Source organism: Amblyomma maculatum, chromosome 8 (assembly GCF_055883805.1).
Source record: "Amblyomma maculatum isolate TAMU_Amacu chromosome 8, ASM5588380v1, whole genome shotgun sequence".
NCBI classification, from domain to species: Eukaryota; Metazoa; Arthropoda; class Arachnida; order Ixodida; family Ixodidae; genus Amblyomma; species Amblyomma maculatum.
The window spans coordinates 96,523,701-96,550,359 of NC_139351.1; positions in this window are offsets into that span (position 1 = coordinate 96,523,701).

Sequence of the window (26,659 nt, forward strand, 5' to 3'; positions counted from 1 at the left end):
AATCGAAACATGCAGTGTTCGAATCAATCTACTTTCAGGAAACCATCGTTTTTCAAATGGGTACAGGCTTTCCTCCGTTGGTTCTCAGATTTCGCTGAGGTTACAGATTCACATAGCACGTTTAATTCATTGAATGCGGTATTTACGGTTATATTTCTACTTTCCCATGACTGCTCTGCTTCCAAGGATGGCACACAATTTTCCCGATTATTCTATTTTATCCGATTATCGGACAGTTTCGGACGATGTACCGTACTTCTTCAGGGTAACATTGAGAATACATACATACATCAGTTCAGTTCATTCGTTCAGTCGTGTCCGACTCTTCGTGACCCTATGGACATTGTCACGCCACGCTTTCCGGTCTCTCACTATCTTCCTAACATCACATAACTTCATCTGCAGTGCCTCGAGGATGCCATCTAACCATCGCGTTCGCTGCCTACCCCTTCTCCGGCGACCCTCAACCTTTCCCAACATCAAATCTTTCTCAAGCGACTCCTCTCTTCTCATCAGATGACCAAAGTAGCTGAGCTTTAACTTTAGAATTTGACCCTCCAATGAGCAGTCAGGGTTTATGGTCGACAATATCGACTGATTTGATCTTCTGGCAGTCCAAGGAACTCTCAAGAGTCTTCGCCAGCACCACAATTCAAACGCGTCAATTCTTCGGCGGTCAGCCTTTTTCACAGTCCAACTCTCGCATCCATACATCACAACTGGAAAGACCATAGCACGGGTTATACGGATCTTGGTTGGTAGACTAATGTCTCTGCTCTTTACTAGGCGGTCAAGGCTAACCATTGCTCTCTTTCCCAGAAGCAGGCGTCTCCTAATTTCATGGCTGCAGTCTCCTTCCGAGGTAATCTTGGCGCCCAAGAACAGAGAATCTGTCACAGCTTCCACTTCTTGTCCATTGATGCACCAGGACTTGATAATGCAAGACGCCATGATCTTTGTCTTTTTAATGTTCAGTTTAAGCCCAAACTTCTCACTTCTTCTTGTACGCCCATCAGAAGTATCTTGAGTTCTACTTCACTTTCTGCCATTAAAGTGGTATCATCCACATATCTAAGGTTGTTGATACGTTTTCCAGCAATCTTCACTCCAGCTGGAGACTCGTCCAGACCGGCCTTCCTCATGATGCACTCTGCATATAGGTTAAATAGGCAGGGCGACAGTATACAGCCTTGCCTCACTCCTTTCTCGATCGGAAACCAATCAGTAAGACCATGCCCAGTTCTGACTGTGGCCTCTTGCCCTTCATACAGGTTCCTGGGGAGACAGATGAGGTGAATTGGAACTCCCATCTCTTGGAGAGCTTGCCACAATCTGCTGTGATCTACGCAGTCAAACGCTTTCGCATAGTCAATAAAGCAGAAGTAGATAGGTTTCTGGAACTCTCGCTTTTTCCATGATCCAGCGAAGGTTAGCAATTTGGTCTCTAGTTCCTCTGCCCTTGCGAAACCCAGCTTGCACGTCCGGAAGCTCGCGATCCACATACTGCTGCAGCCACCTTGGGGGATTTTCAACATCACCTTGCTAGCATGCGAAATGAGCGCGATCGTGCGGTAGTTGGAACAATCTTTGGCACTGCCTTTCTTTGGAATGGGGATGTAAACTGACCTCCTCCAATCCTGTGGCCACTGCAGGGTTGTCCAAATCGTCTGACATAATGGATGCAGAATGTTAACAGCGTCATGGTTGAGGTTTTGAAGCAACTCAGCTGGAATGCCATCAATTCCGCTAGCTTTGTTCTTAGCAAGGTTGGCTAAGGCCCATTCAACTTCACTCTTCAGGATGCCCGGCTCGAGATCAATAATCACAACCGTCGTATATTGGGTTTGCACATTCAGGTCCTTCTTGTACAGTTCTTCTGTGTATTCCTGCCACTTCTTCTTTATCTCTGAGGCTTCAGTGAGGTCCTTGCCTCGTTTGTCCTTTATCACGCCCAGCTTAGCACAGAAGCTTCCTTTGATATCTTTGTCTTATACAGAGCTCTAGTGTTCCTTAATTGGCTTTTATCTTCAACTGCTTGGCACTGTATATTCAGGAAGGCATTCTTTTCTCTCCTTGCTATTTTCTAAAAATCCGCATTGAGAACTTTGTATCTTTCTTTTTCCCCCATAACTTTTGCCATCCTCCTTTCCTCAGCTATTTGCAAAGCCTCTTCAGATAACCAGTTTGCTTTCTTGCATTTCTTTGCTTCGGAACTACCCTAGTAGCAACTTCTTGTATTATATCACGAACATCAGTCCACATCTCTTCAGGCTCTCTGTCTTCTAGATCTAATTCTTGAAATCGGTTCCTCACTTCCACAGCATATTCTAATGTAATTTGATCAAGATCATACCCGAAAGGCCTTCTAGTTTTCTGCGTTTTCCTCAATTGAAGCTTAATTTTGGCAACAAGAAGCTGATCATCGGTGCCACAATCGGCCCCAGGCCTTGTTTTTACTGCTTGTATAGCGCTTCTCCATCTCTGCCGGCAAAGAATATAATCGATCTGATTCCTGTACAGACCGTCCAGTGAAGTCCATGTGTATAAGCGCCTCTTGTGCTGTTGAAAATGAGTATTCGCTATGGTCAGGTTGTTTTCTTGACAAAACTCTACTAGCCTCTGCCCAGCTTCATTTGGCTCACCAAGACCTAACTTGCCTGTAATTCCGGATATTTCTTCACTCCCTACCTTAGCATTCCAGTCTCCTATGAGAAAAACGACGTCTGATGATGGGGTGCGGTCTAAAAGGCATTGTAGGTCCGCATAAAATCTCTCAACGTCAGCTTCTTCAGCAGTAGTGGTCGGTGCATAGACTTGGATTACTGTTATGTTGAAAGGGTGACCTTGGATCCGAAGTGAAATCATTCGGTCGTTTTTGGGGTTGTATCCTAGCACTGCTTTGCCCATTCTTCTGTTTACTATGAGAGCGACCCCATTCCTTCACTTGGATTCGTGCCCACAATAAAAGACATAATGGTCGCCGGAGTTAAATTCTCCCATTCCGGTCCACTTGAGCTCGCTGATACAAAGATATCAATGTTCAATCTGTCCATTTCTCGCTTGACGACATCCAGTTTACCTTGTGTCATAGATCTTACATTCCATGTTGCTATGTGATATATCTCCTTGCAACATCGGACTTTCCGGTCGCTTCCCGACACATCTACAACTTAGCGTCCTTTTGGCTTTAGCCCAGCCGCTTCATTCGTCCTGGAGCTACTAGGAATTGCCCTTTGTTCATCCCCAGTAACATGTGGGACGCCTTCCAACCTGGGGGGCTCATCTTCCGGCGCCATGTCATTAATGGTATTGTGACTGGCCATAGGGTTTTCTTGGCAGGAAATACTGGAGTGGGTTGCCATTACTTTCTCCAGTGAATCACATTTTGTCAGAACTCTCTGCCGTGACCTGTCTATCTTGGGTGGCCCTACACAGCAGAGCTCACGACATCATAGTTTCGCAAGCCCCTCCGCCACGACAAGGCAGTGATCCATGAAGGGGCATACATACATACATACATACATACATACATACATACATACATACATACATACATACATACATACATACATACATACATACATACATACATACATACATACATACATACATACATACATACATACATACATACATACATACATACATACATACATACATACATACATACATACATACATACATACATACATACATACATACATACATACATACATACATCAGTTCAGTTCAGGCGTTCAGTCGTCTCCGACTCTTCGTGACCCTATGGACCATGTCACGCCACGCTTTCCGGTCTCTCACTATCTTAACATCACATAACTTCATCTGCAATGCCTCGAAAATGCCATCTAATTATCGCGTTCGCTGCCTACCCCTTCTCCGGCGACCCTCAACCTTTCCCAACATCAAATCTTTCTCCAGCGACTCCTCTCTTCTCATCAGATGACCAAAGTAGCTGAGCTTTAACTTTAGAATTTGACCCTCCAATGAGCAGTCAGGGTTTATGGTCGACAATATCGACTGATTTGATCTTCTGGCAGTCCAAGGAACTCTTAAGAGTCTTCGCCAGCACCACAATTCAAACGCGTCAATTCTTCGGCGGTCAGCCTTTTTCACAGTCCAACTCTCGCATCCATACATCACAACTGGAAAGACCATAGCACGGGTTATACGGATCTTGGTTGGTAGACTAATGTCTCTGCTCTTTACTAGGCGGTCAAGGCTAACCATTGCTCTCTTTCCCAGAAGCAGGCGTCTCCTAATTTCATGGCTGCAGTCTCCTTCCGAGGTAATCTTGGCGCCCAAGAACAAAAAATCTGTCACAGCTTCCACTTCTTGTCCATTGATGCTCCAGGACTTGATAGGGCAAGACGCCATGATCTTCGTCTTTTTAATGTTCAGTTTAAGCCCAAACTTCTCACTCTCTTCTTGTACGCGCATCAGAAGTCTCTTGAGTTCCACTTCACTTTCTGCCATTAAAGTGGTATCATCCGCATATCTAAGGTTGTTGATACGTTTTCCAGCAATCTTCACTCCAGCTGAAGACTCGTCCAGACCGGCCTTCCTCATGATGCACTCTGCATATAGGTTAAATAGGCAGGGCGACAGTATGCAGCCTTGCCTCACCCCTTTCTCAATCGGAAACCAATCAGTAAGACCATGCCCAGTTCTGACTGTGGCCTCTTGCCCTTCATAAAGGTTCCTGAGGAGACAGATGAGGTGAATTGGAACTCCCATCTCTTGGAGAGCTTGTCACAATCTGCTGTGATCTACGCAGTCAAACGCTTTCGCATAATCATTAAAGCAGAAGTAAATGGGTTTCTGGAACTCTCTTGCTTTTTCCATGATCCAGCGAAGGTTGGCAATTTGGTCTCTAGTTCCTCTGCCCTTGCGAAACCCAGCTTGCACGTCCGGAAGCTCCCGATCCACATACTGCTGCAGCCTACCTTGCAGGATTTTTAACATCACCTTGCTAGCATGCGAAATAAGCACATACATACATACATACATACATACATACATACATACATACATACATACATACATACATACATACGTACGTACGTACGTACGTACGTACATACATACATACATACATACATACATACATACATACATACATACATACATACATACATACATACATACATACATACATACATACATACATACATACATACATGCATGCATGCATGCATGCATGCATGCATGCATACATACATACATACATACATACATACATACATACATACATACATACATACATACATACATACATACATACATACATACATACATACATACATACATACATACATACATACATACATACATACATACATACATACATACATACATACATACATACATACATACATACATACATACATACATACATACATACATACATACATACATACATACATACATACATACATACATACATACATACATACATACATACATACATACATACATACATACATACATACATACATACATACATACATACATACATACATACATACATACATACATACATACATACATACATACATGCATACATGCATACATGCATACAACCCCGCCGCGGTGGCGCAGTGGTTACGGCGCTCGACTACTGTTCCCAAGGACGCGGGATCGAATCCCGGCCTCGGCGGCAGCTTTTCCATGGAGGCGGAAAGCAAGGCGCCCGTGTGCGGTGCGATGTCAGTGCACTTTAAGAACCCCAGGTGGTCGAAATTTCCGGAGTCCTCCACTACGGCGTCTCTCATAGCTGAAGTCGCTTTGGGACGTTAAACCCCACAAACCAACATACATACATACATACATACATGCATACATACATACATGCATACATACATACATACATACATACATACATACATACATACATACATACATACATACATACATACATACATACATACATACATACATACATACATACATACATACATACATACATACATACATACATACATACATACATACATACATACATACATACATACACACATATACACACACCTCGCAGGGGCATCTGTTAGATGTTTGGTGTACTATGCGGCACCATGGACCCCTAACATCCACGCTTCGCCGTGCGTGGCGTCGCCGTGTCTGGGGAAAAAGGGATCCTGGTTGTTGAGCTGATGCCGAGTGTTCGGACCTTTAAGGCCCATCGGCGGAGGCGACTCATCACTTTGGCCATGCTTCTCATAGACGGCACTTCCGGGAACCACCCGGGGGAAATTGGCAGTCGCCTTTTCATATCCCCACTTCCACCTTTTACTTTCCTATTCTCTTCTCACAACTCTCCTGTTTTCCCCTACCTTCATTGTTCTTTCCTACTTCCAGGCGGCGGGGGTTAGCCTTGTGTAACTAACCACTCTGAATTACGCCATATTGGGGTATTGTTACGGTGTGCGGCTGGTGTGGATCAGACTTGAATGCCAATTCCTGTCCCGTCCCCTCGTTGGGCTCCATGGTGGGTGTCCGGCACCGTAGCCGAACAGTACACATTTTTATGGCTTCTTCTCAACAAGCTGATTGCTTCAGTAAAAAGAGGCGGACCGAGGCAACCACTGAATTTTTTTCTAAAACCAAACAGTGTTTCCCCAAATATATGTTCTTCATAGAACATATATGTAGAACATATATATAGAACATAGAACACAGTTCGCGGAGTGATTTCTGACAGCGACTTTCTGAACCTGACCGAAGATGAAGTGCTGGAAGGCGTGAGAGACCAGAATGTAACCAACGTATACAGGATAAAAATAAGGAGAAATGGCAAAGAGATACGGACCAAATATCTTGTGCTTACTTTTACACCCAGTACATTCTCCGACGAAATCGAAGTAGGGTACAGAAAAGTGAACGGCCGAGGCTACATACCCAACCCCTGACGATTTTTCAAGTGCTAAAAATTTGGCCACGGCTCTCAGAGCTGTCGCGGCCGTCAAACTTGTGACAGATGCGCATCAATTGACTACAAATCATAAAAATGCAGTGCTGCACCATGCTGCGCTCGACTCGTCCACCAAACCTCCTCTCTAAATTACATCATGGAGTCGCTCACTTCCTCTTCGGACATGCGTCATCGCGTGCCGTGAAACTGTCCACGTGAGCCGTCTCAAGACCTACTACGACCTGCTCATCTAGTCCTTGCCATAGGTAGCCAGGGTGGTTCCTCTTCGTTCTCGGGGCAATTGTAGCGAACTATGACAGCATCTCGGGAAGATGAGGATGACAACGACGAAGTGCCGCTGCGCTGCTTGAGCTCGCTTGTGAGTCCAGACTGCATGTGTTTTGTGTTGTCCGCAGTGCAGCTTACGGAGGATTAGATTTCCCGTTTCAGTACTCAGTAAAACTCTTTTCAAAACAAATATGTAATTAAAAGCTTGAAAGTGAGAAACAACGTCCGTGAGCGTTTCCTATCGCGTGACTAACTTACGGCGAAGCATGTGTGTTCCTCTTAATTTTTTTCTGATCTTTTTCGAGAGGATGCGTCCAAGAGCTTGTTGGAGTTGTCCCGTTGACGACAAATAAGGAATGACAGTGGGCCCACAGCAAACGGATGAGATCGTGCGAGGTGTATTGCCAGGCCATAGAGCGGAGCCAAAGTGGACCAACTAACATTTTAAAGAAGTGCTGAGAGCGAAGGCCCCTTAGTGGGACGCATTTCTGGACGTTCGCGTTGTGTTGCGCACTGCCAATAGTTCATCGGATCCTTATTGCTCTTCGTCCCAAGGAGCTACCTAGATCGCTGTGGGTCATTTTCCAAGTTGTGTCTAACATTAGAATGATGTTATAAAAATGTTATGCAAGTTGCCTTAATGTTGCGCAAACTCGGTGACATAAAAAACATAAGCTATATTGAAAAGAAGCATTATATTAATTTTGGATTTTGAATCTTACTGTTATGTTATATATTATTTATTTTTATTTCAAACATTATCATAATTTTGCAAAACAAAATTATTTTATTATGATCTTCTAAAAGCTAAAATATTGTTTAATTCACAACTATAAATCAACATAGCAAAATATATTTAAAGAACCGAGTCCCTGTATTTTAAAACTTTTTATTCTATAAATATCTTTTACACATTTCCTTCCAAAGCAAGCTTAAAAACGAGGCCTAACACAGAGTGCACGCATAGCCCTATTATTTTCTAATGACGCTTTGCTTGTTGACCGTTCACCACTATCTCTCATGAAACACTCAACGATGATGGATACAAAAGCTTGACTTTATGCTAGTTGTTCAGAGGCGTGGAGTTGTGCTGAATTAAATGAAGAACATTTCATAGCCTGCCAATAAGTGATAATTCTGTTATCAGTTATTTTGCAGCATAAGTCATGTGACAGTGTGCTGCATGTGCTAGGAATGTTTTTTTTTTTCTTCTAAGTATACTGCCTGCAATATTTCCTTTGTGTGACTCCAATGTGCGTACGGGATGGTTGTTTGGTTCCTTTGGTCTCTCGTAAACTATCTGTCACGTCATAATGAACCAAATAAATGTTTAATAACTACCATTAAAGCAGGCGCAAGTACCTTGCCGGCCTCTTGATCATTATCATATTTACCTTCCTGACGTCAGGCGTGACCATCAAGATTCATTAATATTTCAACAATTAAGCTGTAGCGTACGCATTCAGGGCAAAGCTGTATATAAGGTCTGTTTTCCAGGTTTGACGCAAATACACTAGTATTTATTGACATCTGGAGCAAGCGATTATGATAACCTAGTTTGTTCATCATCCTCAACCTGACTATGCCCTCGTCAGGGCACAGACTTTAACCATACCATTCAATTTATCCAGTAATATGCCTTCTGCATCATATGACCTCGGCAAGCTGATAAACTCAACCGCCCATCTAATTATGCCGCCCCTTGCCACGCTTGCCTTTCCTTGGAATCCAAACTTTTGCTCTTAGTGACCTATCGCGCTACATGTCATGCCCTGCCTATTTTTCTTATTCATTTCGGGTGCGTCATTAACTCGTGTTTGTTCCCTGACTCACTCTGCGCTCGTTCTGCCTCCTAGCGTTGCGCCTACCATTTTCGATTCCATAGCTCTCTGCATTGTCTTCAACTTAAGTAGAAACATTTTCGTTAACCTCCACGTGTTTCTCTTTCACAATTTGTTCATGGTATTTAAAAAACCCAAAGCACAACTAGCAACTGAACTACTGTCACATTTATACTTTGATATCAACGTTTATTAGATTTTAAAAACATTTTCATAAATCTTTCTATTTTTTTTTTTTTTTTTTGCATCCTGGCCTCAACTTCCTGCGTCCTGTTGTCCGCAACAAGTAGGGTAATTTCCCCGAGCGGGTTTACCATTTCCGGCCGTTTCTTCGTTATCGCATCTAGAAAACACAAATACTGATGTAAATATTACGAAAACGAGAAACATTTTTTAGAAGCAATGTTTATATTCAAGGTGATTTATGTGAATTTGCAATTCAGAGCCCCCAATGCAATAAAATGAGGATGCTTTCAACAGGTAATACGCATTAACATGACGGTGAAAGAGGAAAAAGTATTATAAATGTCCCCCATACATTTTGTCCCCAACATTTTGGCACAACAAGTAGAAACACAGATTTTCGCTCACCAAGCCAACGCCCACAACACTGACCTCGGATAATCTGGATCACCAGGGCCTTCACGCTTTCCCATTAAACATATTTACGGATGGAAGAGGTATAGCCGAGAGTTCTTCAAGACTATAGCAACACATTTCTGCCTATAGGCCCTATCGGTTTCTCGCTTTTCTACACACGGTTTGGTAAGCATTTCAATAAACGATAGCAAATTTTTATATCTAACCTATGGTTTTCCGTGACGGTTGCTAATTTTAATCTTTGCATCTTGATTTAGAGTCAAAGGCTATAATTTGGCTTCGTGCTGGTGTACAGCAGTATTCAGCATAACTGGAAGGTAATTAGCGTGGACGGATGACAGCTCGACAGAGCGGAGCAATCCCAGAGGAGATTTGGGTACCTTAAAAGCAGTAGGGTGTGGAATGAGGGTGGGAATCGGCAACCGGAGGAGAGGCGCCATCGGCGGGCTATTACCGTGTAAACTGTGTGCATGGTGACAGCGTATGTATCCGAAATTAGGAGTAGCAACCACAATAACCCTACCGAGCTCGTGGAGGAATCAAAAGTGAGGAAATTACCGGCTCATTATGAGGTACATAATAAGAAGTCAAGGAAATATTATTACTATTTATGCGAAATAATAACGTAATCATCGAAAAATTTGAATAAGCGCCTCTTTTTCCTACTTTTGTTTGCTCAAGAGCCGAACTGGGGCTTCGAATAAGACATCCTTGATGTCACAGTGTAAGCAGGTCCCCGCACTGCTCCACCTTCCCCGTTGTGTCCCGTTCCACGTTACATTCGCATTAACAAAGAGTGTTCCACGTTGATATAATATTGAACAGCCGTCTTCTTAGCTAAGTAGTAAGGCACGCATGCGAAATTCGGAGGTCGTGGGTTAGCATCCCACCAGCGCTAAGTTGCATTTTCCACTTTCTAATCTACTCTCTCCACGCTTACAGCATTGTTGTTTCACATTAATGATACAGAAAACGTTCCCTGTGTTTTCCTGGTACCAGTGGCTATTGGCGCATTTCGTGCGTAGGGAGCGTGGTCATCCTCGAAAGAAGAAAGGGTAGTGATAGCGGGCGGATAAGCTGTACAAAGTAGGTATTGGCCCAAACGTAAGAAGGGACAACCAGAAGGTGTTAGCCACACGAACAATTCATGTAATAGTTACTACGATAGTGGAATTACTGTTAACGAATAAGAAACGAGGTATAGCGAGTGGGCAAAAAGCAGGTGAGTGCTACGAGCACCTTTCGAAGAGTACCGCGGAAGGAGGAAAGAAGGTATAGAAAGAGCGGAGAAATGTAGCACGGTTTCTCTGGGATGACTGCTATGAAACGCTTCCCTCAAGGGGAAATCCAGCTGCGGGGAACCCCAGTATAAACAGGAGTACTTGTCGAAAAATGAGTACTTGCGTGTGTAAAACTACAACAATCGCTTCGTAGCTATAAATATATCATTGTTGTTTTCGAATTCTTCGCCTAAATATATCGTAAAATATGACACTTCACCCGCCGGGGTGGCGCAGTGGTTACGGCGCTCGGCTACTGTTCCCAAGGACGCGGGATCGAATCCCGGCCTCGGCGGCAGCTTTTCGATGGAGGCGAAAAGCAAGGCGCCCGTGTGCTGTGCGTTGTCAGTGCACGTTAAAGAACCCCAGGTGGTCGAAATTTCCGGAGTCCTCCACTACGGCGTCTCTCATAGCCTGAGTTGCTTTGGGACGTTAAACCCCACAAACCAACCAACCAACCAAATATGACACTTCAACGGCTTTCATTGAACCGTGCGGTATACGGCGATAATAAAGGCAATGTTAGTTTCTAGAGCGCAGCTTTTGGGCCCCCTTTCTTAGATTGAAGGGCGTCGGCATAACCGGTGGGCAGCTGTATATTGGTCCAGGGCACCTGTGTATCACAGTAGCCATTAGTCAAATTGGGCCTCAATATTGCCGCAAAACCTTTAAAACTGTATTTGTTGTTTTTTAACAGCCGCCGGTATACAGGCTTATCACTCTGATTCTGTAATCTTTGTTTGTTAATGCTTGATGTCGCGAGTCACACCTTTATCAGTTTTGTTGTAGCGCAAGATGCACCGAGATCTATCTCGAAAATTCCGGCCACTCGTGTGTCTTTCCACAATGTTCCAGCCCGTGCTGGTAGCTGTTTGCGACGTTATCTAGATTGTTCTGTGCAGCCTTTAAATTGAGCGTTGACGAGTGTGACGGGCATTCTTTGTTCGACGATCGACGAGCACGTTTGTTTCTATCGCCGCCGCCGAGTTGCTTAGTTCTTTTGCGGACGCAAGTCAGCCCAAATAAAGAGTTTCTTTAGTGCAATCATCGACCCCTTCATTTGTGTCGTCGACCTCGTCACCACTACGTGACAATATTCTGCTAGCTTTCTCGCAAAAAGCCGTGGTGAATGGCATCGCTAGAGACCCCATAAAGCTGTCGCGTACTACGCTAGAGGCGAAGCTCAAACGTATTCTGAAAAAAGGGCCCGCGGTGGCCACCCTATTGCAAGCGTTGCAAGCTAGGATTTTGAACGGTAGTACAGTGCTGCCTCAAGACTGAGGTAGGCCGCGGCTGAAGAGGGGAAGGTGAAAGTGTAGGACGAAATGCGGCGGAGAACGGTAGGCAGTGGCGCTTTGAGTTGTAAGCGAAAAAGCAAAAGCACTCTTCTTGCATGTTGTAGTGTGCAGGTGATAGGGATTGCATTAAGAATGTGGTATACATTGCTACTCTGTTGCTCGGCTGCCAACATGGAGGCTTTCGAATGGCAAGGTCAAAAGGGAATCGAACCCGCTACCCTTGGATCCCGACTCATACATGCAACACCTAGGACACACAGGAGCATTAAGACGACTTTCTAGGTCTTTATGTGCATGTATTGGGGCTTTATATACATGTCTTGGGGCTTTATATATATGTCGGGTTATCCACATAATGTAGCAACCTACGACTGCAGGTAATGTATGCTTTAGATATGTGACATATTACGAGGACAGGCGGATGAAAGTGAATTTCACAGTTCCAAAGAGCATGAAAGAAAACATAAATAAAAAAGTTTAGCTCATGACTGAAGCCATTAACGTGGGCGCATCATGCCCTTAAAGGCCGTGATGAAAGAATGCACAGCCCTGCCGGGGTGGAGCAATGATTAGAGCGCTCGACTACTGTGCCCAAGGATGCGGACTCGAATCCCGGCCTCGGCGGCCGCTTTTCGGTGGAGGCGAAAAGCTAGGTGCTTGTGTGCTGTGCGATGTCAGTGCACGTTAAATAATCCCAGGTGGTCGAAATTACCTACGTCCTCCACTGCGGCGTCTCTCATAGCCTGAGTCGCTTTAGGACGTTAAACCGCACAATCCAACTAACCGAAAGAATGCACAATTTATCCATGGTACAATATGTTTGCGCAGAGGAGAATGTACAGTAGGCTTCAACTGCACATATATAAAATATATAAAAACAGGTCATTCCCATTCTTTCCCTCAGCATATTGTAAAACTGCAATACCTTAAAGCTGAGCTAGAATTTCACAAATCCGAGTACTTAAATGTGATCAATTTTTTTTTATTCTGTGTAATATCATTGCGTCCACCGAAAAGTCGCTAGAAAAGTGGGATTCCTGTATTACAATCTAGTTTTTACCTGGACTGGCCCGCAAAATGTTTGCAGAGGACTTCCTATAAAGCAAAAGACACATGTTTGACTACTGCTGTGAAAGTTCACTTGCAAAGGCTACTTACGTGTCTAAGATGAGGATGCCGCTCTCGCACTCATAGCGCGCACACTGCTCAGGCGGGTACGACGAATCTCCGCTGTGCAGAAAGCCGTTTGGTACGGCGCACGGGGATGTAGACGCTGCATGTTTCACATTTACACCATTCTGAAAGTTCTAGCATTCTTGCCAACAAAATTACATCGCGTAATGTGCAGGGAAATAAACTTTTATGCTCATCAACTAAAAGTAACAATAGTAGCCATAATCTTATAAGCACTGCGCGTGATGTAACCAGTACAAGATTTGACTACTCAGAAATTAATTAAAACACCCATTAAATAAAGCTACCGCATGGTGACACAAGAGTATTACCACCTTTTATTAGCCTGCCAAATGAGCTATTTTGTGCAGGTAACTACTAGCCGCATTCGAACGTATCTCCGATAGAGATCTGAAGCAGGTTTGACCTTTTATTTTTGCGAACATTGATGGAATAAAATAGTCGCCACCAATGGGTTCTGAGTTCGGGCCGAGTCTGATCAGCTTCGCTATCCACTGCACTAGAGCATTGCACCATCTCAATTTCTTTTTTATTGCATTGAATACAACCAATGTGACAGGCTTAATGCCTTCACCATGCCGCATACCGAAAAACCTTATAGTCATACCAGCATTCTGCTATCCATGTGCCGTCAGATCGGAATTCTGGGATACACACATGCTTCGAATAGAGGCAGCCACGCAAGAGGTCGGTACTGAGCAACGTACAACCCGCCGCTCCACAGTGCACAGTTCTCTCAAGAGAAACTTCCATGACTGGAATGTGTCTGCGTGGCAATCAATCATGCGGCTCTTCCACAGGCTGAGCAGTCCTATGATAACTAAATGATCACATGGAACCTCGGGGCAGTATCTCGGTGGACGGTTTCTGCACGCGAAGCTACCAGACTATGAAACTGCTTTTCGGATGTCATCATCCTTATCGTCTCCGTCTCCTCTGACAAATTTGCCCACAAGACATAAATAAGAGGCATTATTTTGAATGTGTGGTTGCAGTTTGTCACATGGCCTCAAGCTAGTGCGAGAAGAGGATGACGTTGCGGTCTCATGCGCGATTTTAGGAACGCCCCATTTTGTCATGCAGGGAAATGTACGTGCAGGGACGACGTTCGTAATAGCGCGGCTTGCACGTGCCGGAATAGCTTGTACCAGCGCTATCCTCCGTGCTGACACGGGTTCGCTTGGATGGTCTGACGCAAAGTATTGCCCTGCTCGATGTCACAACGCAAATAGCGTATAAGCTCGCGCGAACCATTCCAATTAGCTCAGAAAACGTCAGCAACGAGATGACTAAAGAATGCGCAAGTTCACACGAAGTTGCGCACAAGCATATTGTATGGTCGAAAAAGCCTAACCATCGCCTGATAAGGATTGGAACCGACAACATATGTAACTTCAATTGTTAGCCGCTCATCTTAAGAGCAGGTGTCCGTCAAAAAAAGTGAGACAGATACTGCGTCTTTTCCCAAAAGGCAAACCAACTAAAGGCATTCAACTATTTGCGAAACTCTGTGCCAGTCTCTCAATGAAACCATTCTCGCAACGAAAAGGCGACTTTGAAGGCGTTATCGCTTCTGCTCTTAAGGCGAAGCCTGAGCGTCCCCATAATTTTTTCTGGTCAGGGTACAGTGAGTTATTCACTCATTCACAGACCGAGAATTCTGTAACTAATATATATATATATATATATATATATATATATAGCACCACACTAAAATGCGCAGTTCAAAGCTCAAAGAACGGACAGAAATGATGAACAGGTGAGAAGTATAGCAAGAGGGGCTGCAGTAAGCATTTGCACATTTGCAGTGTCAAAGTGGTTACAGAGTGTTGCACAAAACCGAAACCGGTTCCCGATGATTCTTGTTTGTTATCGAATGTGTTACAGATATAGTTAAAACGAATATCGTAGTCTCTAAGCGTTGCGTGCTTGTTTGTGGAGAAGGTGCATCTCGAGCGGGTCAACGTTTTAGCATATATATCGCTTCCGTATCACGGCGCAGAAGGATATTATCCGCCAGGTTAATGATCCGAGCCAGGGGCTTTCAGAGAGGCAGCCTTATCGTAGCTCTTTCTGTTTCACACAAACGTTTCGCATAAAGCAATATCACACAACAGTGCTCCCACTTGGGCCCAACCACCGACAAGTGACGTGGTGGACAACACAGGAAAAACATTACCATTCCCACATTCAGGATCATGACTGCAAAAAAAAAAAAAACGAGTGAAGCTACAACTCCGGAAGATAACAATATTCCATACGAAATCTTTAGGTACTCAAGAGAAGCTGTCGATATTTCGGGCTAAATAAATTATGTATGGCAAAAAAAGGAGAAGACCTGCATTACTGCAAACATTCAGCCTTCATTCCGTTACCAAACGCTCGAAAGCATCTCAGCATACAGTCATATCCACCCGTGTTACTATACTCGTGGACACTTTTTCTTGGCAATGGAGCTAAAGCTACGGAGCCGGGACGCATCATCTTCTTACGCAGCTGAATATATGGTTTGGTTTGGTTTGTGAGGTTTAACGTCCCAAAGCGACTCAGGCTATGAGAGACGCCGTAGTGGAGGACTCCGGAAATTTCAACCACCTGGGGTTCTTTAACGTGCACTGACATCGCACAGCACACGGGCGCCTTGCTTTTCGCCTCCATCGAAAAGCGACCGGCGAAGCCTGGATTCGATCCCGCGTCCTTGGGCACAGTGGCAGCTGAATATAGTCATGTAGTTAAATGGACAGTTCCTGCCGGAACAAATTAAAATCATAGCGCTAGTTATTCACGGTATATTTTTATAATGAAACCGATTTTCCGAAAGGAAGTTGTTATGCCTAAAACATGTTTCTTGGTTCAAAACGGGGTTTCTCGTCTGCTGTCTGTCGCTAGTTTTCGAGACAAGATGGCGACAACCGCCTCTTCGAGTCATTCCGGTTGCTCTGGATCGTCCACTCCCCAAGGGTTGGAAGCGTTTTCACCAAACAAGATTCGAGTCAAGTTCGAGAGATGCTGGCTTTAGAAGAAAACGATGGAAATGATCTGCAACGTCTGCGCGGGCCGAAAGACGCGCGGTTTAACTACATGGCGGAGTGACACGTTTAAAGACGCCCCGCCTCCCTACATTTGCGCCCATTGCCAAGAAAAAGTGCCCCCAGTATAGCAGCCACAATTTGTGAAATTGTTGACACAATGGGATGCTACATGAATATCGTTCAGAGTGAGAAAGGGCGAAAAAGTATCCGCCATGAAAAACGTGGTTTAGGCGAACCTTCATACGGAACTGGGATTGACTGCGCTAGCCGTACATAGACACATTTTACGCATTATACGTGGATCCACAAGTGCTGAAATCGTATGACAACGTGTCGTACGTGAATGACCTTGAGAGTATGGAAGATACGAGAACTCACTCATAAATTACAAAGCTTTCTACAGCCTACTTAACGAATGTATATTCTCCATCCGCATCAATGAAGAAATTAGTAGTCGCACCTCTAACAATAGAGTTCCAGAAAATTATGTGTGAACGCCTTTACTATTAACGTAACCTCTATGCCACTGCCCTCAAACTTTGGCGGCACACCACATATATAATTCATTATTTACGCAGAGGAAGTGACAATAGTTCATTAGAATAATTATTTCTGGCTTAACTCTGGTTCACCCTAGTTGATTTGCGATAGCAACGGCGGAAGGTGCTTTTGCCTGCTACATTATTCCCTTATCACGCCCTATCAGAGTAAGAAGCTACATTATTGCGGACACTTAATCTCATTCTTTAAGAGTATGACGCGAGAGCATAATTTACCAGTCTTCTTCTTTTTCTTCTTCTTCTGCTCCTCCTCCTCCTCGGCTATGCAAGGTCAAGCGTGGCCTCCACCGGGACCACGTGACGGCTCGAAACCTGGCGCAGTATTGCCATCGCAATAATATCATGAGACGCAGAACCTCCAACTTCATGAGCATTCAAACACTGTGGAAGAGTACGTCCCCGAAGGGGGACTTGAAACATCAGCAGAGAGAGAAATTTCTACATGTGGCTAAAGATAGCAGAACAAAGATATTTCCAGCTACAAGTTTACCCGCAAGATTCGCAATGACAAATTACAAGATGTGGACGGACGCCCCATCTCAATTCTCCAGGAATATTCACAATTGAACACACTGACTGAAGTTATTCAACGATTAGATATAACAGAATATATGAAATATATAACCCTTAAGGGTTATACCAGACATTGAATGACAAGCAATATTTTGCAATGCGCATGCGCGAAAATGTGAGTATAGATGTGCATATCCATAAGGGCACGATAAAAAATCGTGTCCATTGCTTCATTTTAGGTTTCATTCATTTAGTCTTTCGAGACAAAATTCCAGACAAGCCAGGAGAGGATAATGGATGTTGACTACATCGACGCGCATCCGTAGAACACAAGGTCACACCGATGGTGAAAGTTATGGAAGCTTCCTTGCCTCACTATAGGAGAGAAAACCTGGGCCAGGGCGCGCTGCGCCGCTCTGTGCGTCAGCGCCCTCGATGGAGATCCCGTCAAAACCTCCGCGCAGTGCGGCCGCGTCGTCTGCTCCCCGCCGCATAGAAAAGCATGCTGTCGTCTGCTCCGCGCTGCTCTCCAGCACGTGTTTGCGCGCGCGCGCGCGCTCGGTTGTTCCTGTCCTCCTCCAGCCGCATTGTGGCCGCCGTCGCGCTCCAACAAAGGGGGCAAGAAAAAAAAACTGGAATGAAAAAGTGACGGCGCGCTTTTTCGCAAAACTCGTGAAAGTGTTTTTCTCTCTTTCGTGTTGAAACGATGGTTGTCGTTTTTTTTTAGGTATCTCGTACCGCTCGTATCTCGCACCTCTGTTTGTAACTGGCGGTGCCGCAGCAGCTGCCATCGCAGAACCAAGTCGGCCTCAAGAAACAGATATATGTCATTAATGCCATCACTCGGCGCTTATAAAGGGAAAACACATACGTTAATCGTCCTATCTTCATACGCGATCCTGCTTTGGAAGCTCAAAACTGCGCATTCGCTAGAGGAGATAACTGGACTAGGGATTGCACAGCGTAGCTGTGGAATTAAGAAGATAAAGGTTTACTTGGAGAGATGTCCCCGCCTGCATGAAAAGTCGTCAGGCATTTCCTCGCTCTTCGTCTCACGGAGAGAGGAAACTGCCGAAAGAACGGCATGCCTCGGCTTCTCGTCAGTGATCCAGGTCGTTAAGAAACCTCTCATCGTTAAAGGTAGATAAGTGATTGATTTCGGATGGCAGCGCCACAGCAGCGAACTCCCCCTGACCGCTGTTAGCACGAACCAAAGGGTAAGGCGGCATGCTTTGTGTTTTTGTAGGGAACGCGTCCTAAACGCGCCGAAAGCAGGCACCACGGCGCCGGTAGCATCGCCTAAAACGTGTCCCTAAAAAGTTGAATAGGCCCCTTTCAAGTGAGCAGTCACAAATAGAAAGGAAGCTCCCCAACCAGCGCCCGGAGCACTCGTCACTGTGTACACGCGTATCGATTCTCAATGAGATGGCTGGACCCTTCGTTCTGTGAACAACATGGACAGAGACATCAAGAGGTGCCGCCTCAAGTCCTTCAAAATTCCTCTCGCTTGCCTCTGCCTTCGAGCAGCGAATTCGCGTTCATGTTTTGTTTGTCTTTTTTTTTTTTTTTGAATGTCTGATCCTGCCAAGAAGCGCTCTTTGAAAACAATTTCCGTGAATATCAAATAATCATAATTTCTCGCTTTCGAAGGCACCGATAAAAGCATGCTTCCAGCCAGCCTCTATGTCAGCCGGGGCACAGAAAAAAAGCAAAAATAAGAAATCCCACTGGCAAAGAGCGCCGGCTTTGCGCGCGCAGACGCGCGTCCATCCCCCCTCGTCCTCACTCTCTTCTCCCGCTCCGCGTGCACGTGCGGCTGCCTGTAGCACGCGCTCCCGAGTGAGCGGTCTGCGCAGACTCCGCAGACAGCTGCGCGCAGCGCGGGCGCGGATGCGCGTAGGTTTTGCAGTTCCTCTCCGCTCCTCTGGAAACCAAGCGCTGGCGTCGCGGAGCAAACTCCAGCTTTGGTTCCCTATTTTACCCTTTTACCATGAAAGCTTCCTATTAAGAGATACAGCTCACGCTGCGAAAGAAAGCACGTTGCACCCGTTGCACGTTGCAGCCATACAGAACGTAGTGACTACACGTATTGTAAACGGCAGACCCCATCCGTGCCACGCACGGCAATAATTACAAATACGACTTTGCATTCTGTCGTAAAGTAAAGCAGATAACTCGAACGGCAGTTGTTAATTTCACATCAAAGGTGCAAAAAAAATGTTATTTAGAAATGTTATTCAGTCTCGTTTGTATTCCCTTTCCAAGAACTAATGCATATGTCTGTGTCTTTACATTCCAGACTTTGTGTTCGGATTTCACATGTTGCTGATAGCAAGTATACACACTCCGCGCCGACAATAAGCAATCTATAATCCGACAGCCTCGGGAAGGAACAGGAGTTTACATTAGGTAGCGAAATACTGGAAGTAGTAGGCGAATATATCTACTTAGGACAGGTAGTAACCGCAGATCCGGACCATGAAAAGGAAATAACAAGAAGAATAAGATTGGGATGGAGCGCATTTGGCAAGCACTCGCAGATTATGACTAGCAGCTTACCGGTATCGCTCAAGAGGAAAGTATACAACAGTTGCATCTTGCCTGTACTCACCTATGGGGCTGAAACGTGGAGGCTAACAAAGAGAGTTCTACTTAAGTTGAGGACAACCCAGAGGGCTATGGAACGAAAAATGGTAGGGGTAACATTAAGAGATAGAAAGCGTGCAGAGTGGGTCAGAGAAATAACTCAAGTTAACGACATTCTAGTGGAAATTAAGAAAAAGAAATGGACATGGGCAGGACATGTAGGGCGAAGAGAGGATAACCGACGGTCGCTGAGGGTAACAAACTGGATTCCAAGGGAAGGAAAGCGTAGCAGGGGGCGGCAGAAAGTTAGGTGGGCGGATGAGATTAAGAAGTTCGCAGGGGTCAAGTGGATGCAGCTAGCACAGAACCGGGTTAAGTGGAGAGATATGGGAGAGGCCTTCGCCCTGCAGTGGGTATAATCAGGCTGATGATGATGATGATGATGATGATGATGATGATGAATCCGTCAGCTTTGCCGTCTGTCTTCTATTGCGTCCTGCTCCTGGGTTGTTTACGCTTTTCTTCTTTCCGAATGAAGTGTTCTTCGAACCCCTCTGAGAAAAGCAGCGCTTGAGCAAAACGGCACATTTCCCCTCCCCGCCGTCAATACATAGATTTCACAATTTCCTGTTCTGTGAGAGCTGAAGTTAGCTCTGAAACTTCCGCTGCCCGCAAAAAACAAAACAAAAAGTGTGCTTACATATTAATTTGCTGATGTTAGGTGCTCTTTCTTCTAATTTATAATCAATTATATTTAGATGGAAAGTGACTGCGCTATTGATTGCTCATTTAGTAACACCATGATAATAAAAATAATGTTCCCCTATCTTTCCCTCGGTTTCGATGACTTACTGCTGCTTTATATTTATTTACTTATCTGCGATGCCCTAACCAAGATATCACATATCAGAGGGAGAAGATAAGCATTAACAATAAAAAATTTACAACGCGTAATTTATGAAATATTACCAAACAATTTAGGTTATAAAGACATAGGTAAGCAATCTTAAGTACGCTAAACACAGGCTATTGAAACAGTTGAGGAGCAGTGTTATATAGAGAACCAGAATAGCGCAAAAATAGCAAACAATTTTCTTAACCTAACGTGAAATTAAAGAAATCATTGATGCATGTTAATGAGACAGGTGAAGAATTTCCTTTATTAGACTTAGGTTAGCTGAACATACACCTGCACACGCCACTGTGTTACAACAGTGCACTGTGACCTGTTATTAATGATAACAGCGGCAGGAAATGAGGGTTACTGGTGCAATCCATCAAAAGCGAGCTTAAAACCATGCCAATAAACTTATAAATTAGCCAAATGTGGTAGTGCTTACGGGGGTGGCTAACGTCAGGAGGTATGAAGGCGTTTTTAATTAGTGGCCCTAGATATACGTACGATGGTAATCAGGCAAAGTAAAACGAGATGCACGATTTTGTAATTTGTAAAACCTGAGTTCATGTGATTGGTCTGAAGACCCATATAAGTAAAGCATTGTATCTTTGTGGTAGGCTGCGTGAAATAATAATTTCAGTGAAGAAAGAGCAAGTGAGAAATTTTGTTCCGAGATATTACAGTATTTTGTTTGCTTGAAATGAGGTATGTTCAATATGTACTTTCCCGGACGGTATTAATTATATGAATGTAAAGATACAGGTACGATGCGGCGCTATCGAAGCGGTGACGGTGAAGAAAATAAGCAAGGGAAAGTTGAATTTGACAGAGAAAAACTCATAAACTTAGTTTTAAATATTGAGTTACATTTGCCAAATGTGACAGCAATCAGAACGACATCTGGAGTGACCTGGGGCAAGTGCTTATCAAGACTGCTAGTTATGTCGCGGCAAATTAAGCAGTGCTGATCAAACAAAGAAATTTTAGAGTTATGTGTTGTAGGTAGGTCATTTATGTAAACTTAGAATGGTAGCTGACCAATTACAGATGTTTGAGGAACCCACGAACCAAGTGGCGCGTAAAAGAATGAGTATCATTGGTATTGACTAACTGAAGACGACAGAAGAGATATAAATCCAGTTAGGAACCACGGGACGATTATTAGAATCCTTCATTTTTGCGGAAGCATTAAGTGCAAGTGCTGTCTAATATATAAAGAAAGTCAATAAATAAGCAGTGTATTAAAAAGTGCGGTACAAATACAAGTACAGATCATTAGGAAAGCAAAGTAATTGATTTGCACGGGAGAAAAACTCTTCGAAAGCATGCTGAGTTAGATTGAACTATTACCTTCAAGCGAATTAACAAGGGGACTTAATGTTACGTGTTCCATTATTCTGCATAGATTAATTTTAAAGGTATAGGTCGATAGTTGGGTGGAGTCTGTTTATTTTTGGCTTTGAAGTGGCCTGACCACAACAGTTTCAAATCTTTAATCTTTCAAAAAAGCGACCAGCGATTGTCCTCTCTACCTCTACGCACTATACGCACAAACATTGTAAAAGCAGTGCTTCATAATTTCGAGCATGTTGTATTTTTCGAAGAACGCTGATAACTAGTAAGAACCAAGAACCAGTTAAGAACCAGTAAGACACGGATGCCAAGGACGTGAAACAATACCGACAAATCATGTTACGATTCGTTACGGACGAGGTAATTTTGTAACGTATGGTTTCGTTGTGGGAGTACTTCGATTTAGTAATGTGCGCAACCTTAATTAAACGCCCAACAGACACGTCCTTGTCGCGTTATCTCCTCTTCTGGCAAGATTCTGACCCGGGAACAGTGATGGCGGGCTGGTGGGGAACTATGGGTATATTTCAAGGTCGGTCACATCACATCGCCTACGCCGATTCATCGTTACACAGGGATGCCAAGTAGGAGACGATATGTCCTTTTATAGGCGCGTACACGCTGGCACAGCTACACGTGATTTGAGAGAGACAGCTGCGCCCCGTCGTTGGTGCTATATAGCTAGCTCAGCAGGCTCCACGCAAAATATGACGACGCTATTGTTGACACCATCAACACGCGGCATGATGAATCCTGGGTGTTTCATGCGGCTTGAACTCATAGAGGGTCCAAGTGGTCGGTCAATCTGGGGCAAGGCTTTCCTAAGAACAACTGAGGAAGCTGGTCATGATGCCGTAAACACGCAACGCCGCGTCCTGAGTCGTTCATAAAGACCTAACTCAGGCGGTAGCGTCGCATTTTCTCAAGCTAGCGGACGTCCATCTCAGCCCCGCTGTCTCGATATAAACAAACAGTACAAACGCCACCCTCAAAGTTCAACCACTCGTGCTCATTCACGTGCCGCGATGTAACAAAATGTAATTTCGTACGTATTTCGTCAACATCAATCCTCGGCGAGTCAATTAGGGACATTCGGGTCAGCAGCTTGACGCCAAAGTGAACGAAGCACCGCTGAAACGAAAATGCAAAACGTAACAGAAAAAAATGCGACCAGGACACGAGCACGGCGGATGCAAGCTCAAGCCAGCCGAGCAAGTACAGTGTATATGCAAACGCGAAAAAGAGAAACACATTCGTGCCGCAGGTTCGTTCTAGGGTAGCCTTTAATTTTTAATTTCGTATACCACGTGATTATATCTTTACGAAAAAAAAAACAATATTGCCTGACAAGATAAGAGCAAAAAACCCTTTCTCCAAAGCACGGAAGCGCGTAGCAAAAATTCGTTATAACACAGCAGTGTTATAACGGAAGCGAGAAAGAGCGTGCAAGCAGCGCAGAACAAGTTCCACGTACAGGCGGAACCGACGCACGTAAGTCAGAGAAGAGAATCGCCCTACCCTGTCAGTTACGTGGGGCCGCTAGGAGAAGGTGATGTTCACTGTATCGCCGATTTTCTGCATAGCGGTGTGACTTAGTGCCGTCGCGTCAAACTCATCAGCATACCTGACTTCCTGTCCCCTTAACTTTGCTATATGCATCCCGTGAGGAAAACAGGTCATCACGCTAGAAGAGAGTTGTTAGACTGATAGCGCTTTGCGAATCCTAACGAAAAAGCGACGAGGCACTCGCCAGCCCCATCCAGAAGAAAAAAATGGACCTAGTTTAGCGAAGCTGGGAAAACGTGAAAGTGTGTTCCAGCACATCGTTTCGTTTCGTTTTCGACTCGAGGCTAGAGTTTCAAGATCAGGCTTCAGGTAAAGATCGATGAAAATGCTGCCGATGGCCTTAGTGGTAGTGCAATGAAAAAATATAGGAACAGCTTATCTCAGCTTCAGATTGCGATGCGATAGCGGTGGGTTTAGATCTAATGCGCTCGAGTGGAAGTTGGTGAAGACAAAGACAGGCGATTCACTGAAGATAGTGTCACGGTTAAACACGAGGTGTGATCGGTTGCACCGATAACTTAGTGGTCTATTGCAATGGCCAACAGCGAAGCCGATCTCGAACAACTCTTGGTGCAGTGGCGGCCATTTTATTTTATTTCTTTAAAGGTTAGAGCTCTTCCCCTTCTCTCCGCTCCCCGGCTGTGCTCTTCTCCCCGAGCAGTGCCATCGCCGGTAGCTGCACACACATAGGGCGGTTTGGGGGTTACAACAGCATCCAATACCAAGGCTATAAAAAAAAAAAAAAAAATTCGAGTGCGATCAGGCGAAAACTCGAAACCAATGTAAAAGAATGCATTCAGCCACATAAAAAGAAGAAAGAAAGTATCGCTATCATTTCAGTTGCAACGCGTGCGAACTAAGGTCGAAGATAATGCTTCTTGTTACTGCCGGGCAAGCAGCCGAGAGTTGGCGAGGCTGGGCCATAGCTTTACCGGGCTGTAGCGACGCAGCGGCAGCACAGCTTTTTTGGGATGCTCTAGGTTGTAATTTTTTTAATTACTGGTGACGTGAACATAAACCGAGCTTCATTCACTGTCCTAGTGAAACCTTTCCTGCCTCCCAATTCTTTCTGTACCGTCAGTGGAAGCTCTGTGATAGCTGGGACCACCTAATTTCTTCGGAGATTTGGTTTGATCCCGATTCAGAGCTACTATATCTGACAACGTGTGTTCGTGCAGGCTGTTCTCTCGAACGTTGCACGTAAGAAATGCCAAAGTGCCACTGCTGGCTTGTCTTCCATGTGCAGTGTGTCCGGTGCCCCTTCTACAGGGACTTGAATATTTGGGGGCTGGGATTTAAAAAATTCCTATGCAAAATCTACTGCCCCATTCCAGCTGAAATAACGTTCACAAAGTAGCAAAATAGCGTCTACGTTATCTGATAAGTGATTCAACATCGGTACTTGCCTAGATTTTCCGAAATCGAGAAAAAACTGCTCTCGGCGGCGTGCAAAATTTTCGCAGAAGAGAGTTGAAAAGCTATTTTGACATGATGCGTCATCTGTCGAGCAGTGAGACAAGCTCCATCCCGGCCGTTGGCGCGCTTGCCTCGCTGCCCGACAGATGACGCATCATGTCAAAATAGCTTTTCGACTCTCTTCTGCGAAAATTTTGCACGCCGCCGAGAGCAGTTTTTTCTCGATTTCGGAAAATCTAGGCAAGTACCGATGTTGAATCACTTATCAGATAACGTAGACGCTATTTTGCTACTTTGTGAACGTTATTTCAGCTGGAATGGGGTAGTAGATTTTGCATAGGAATTTTTTAAATCCCAGCCCCCAAATATTCAAGTCCCTGTACAATACGTGAGCTCGGCTTTGCTGGATGAAGCTTCCCGGACCTTCATACGGATCAGCGAGAACGGTAAGTGTGATCGCAATTTTCCCGTTCGGCAGCAAGTCTGTGTGTGTGGTAACTATCGAGTTATTGCTAGAATTCTCTGACAATAGAGATCAATGTTCCCCCATGAAATGTCTTGTGGTGATCGTGGCAGAACAAGTGCAAGCAATAATGTGTAACACGCTCATCTATCGCTTGAAGGGTGATCGCGTGCCAGGTGTGTTTGATCTAGAAGACAAACGCATGCACCGTGCCATCACATGTCCCAGAAGAAAAAAATGGGGGGGGGGGGGGGGGCGTATGCCTGGCGTTGTACGGCCAGTGAGTGCTACGCGTCTTGAAGTAAAAGCACTGTTCTTCACAAGATCCTTGAGACCAACCATTGAACTCATGGGTTCATGCATCCGCGAGCAAAAAAAGAAAGTTGCTGCTTAAATTAATCAGGAGGAAAAAAGACGGAACGGTGCTCTGAGGGGATTTAAAAGAGAAGGCGAAACGGTAAAGTGCAGTTTCCTGAATGGTAAAATGTCTCCCTTATTCTTAAGGGCAGAAACGCCTTCAGTGTTTGATCGAGCATCAGGTATTTCAATGGCTGGCATCGGTTTGCCTTCGTATGCTCCCTTTTCCGATACACTTGACATATGTTCCAAAAAGGAACAAAAATGTTCACCAACATGAACTGTGCGCCGAGAGGAGTGATGACTGATGTTTTATTGTTAAGTGCGTGCCTTTATGCTTGATGTATCATTTCCTTTCGCGCCACATGGCACGCACCGCATTTGGTGAGCCACATTTACACGCAAAAGTAGCCAGCCTTAGCAGCGTTGTCACGAATCCCTTCTCTGTGGCATTCATGAATTTATCGCATGTCGGGCACGTACATACATACGTTCACGGCTTTC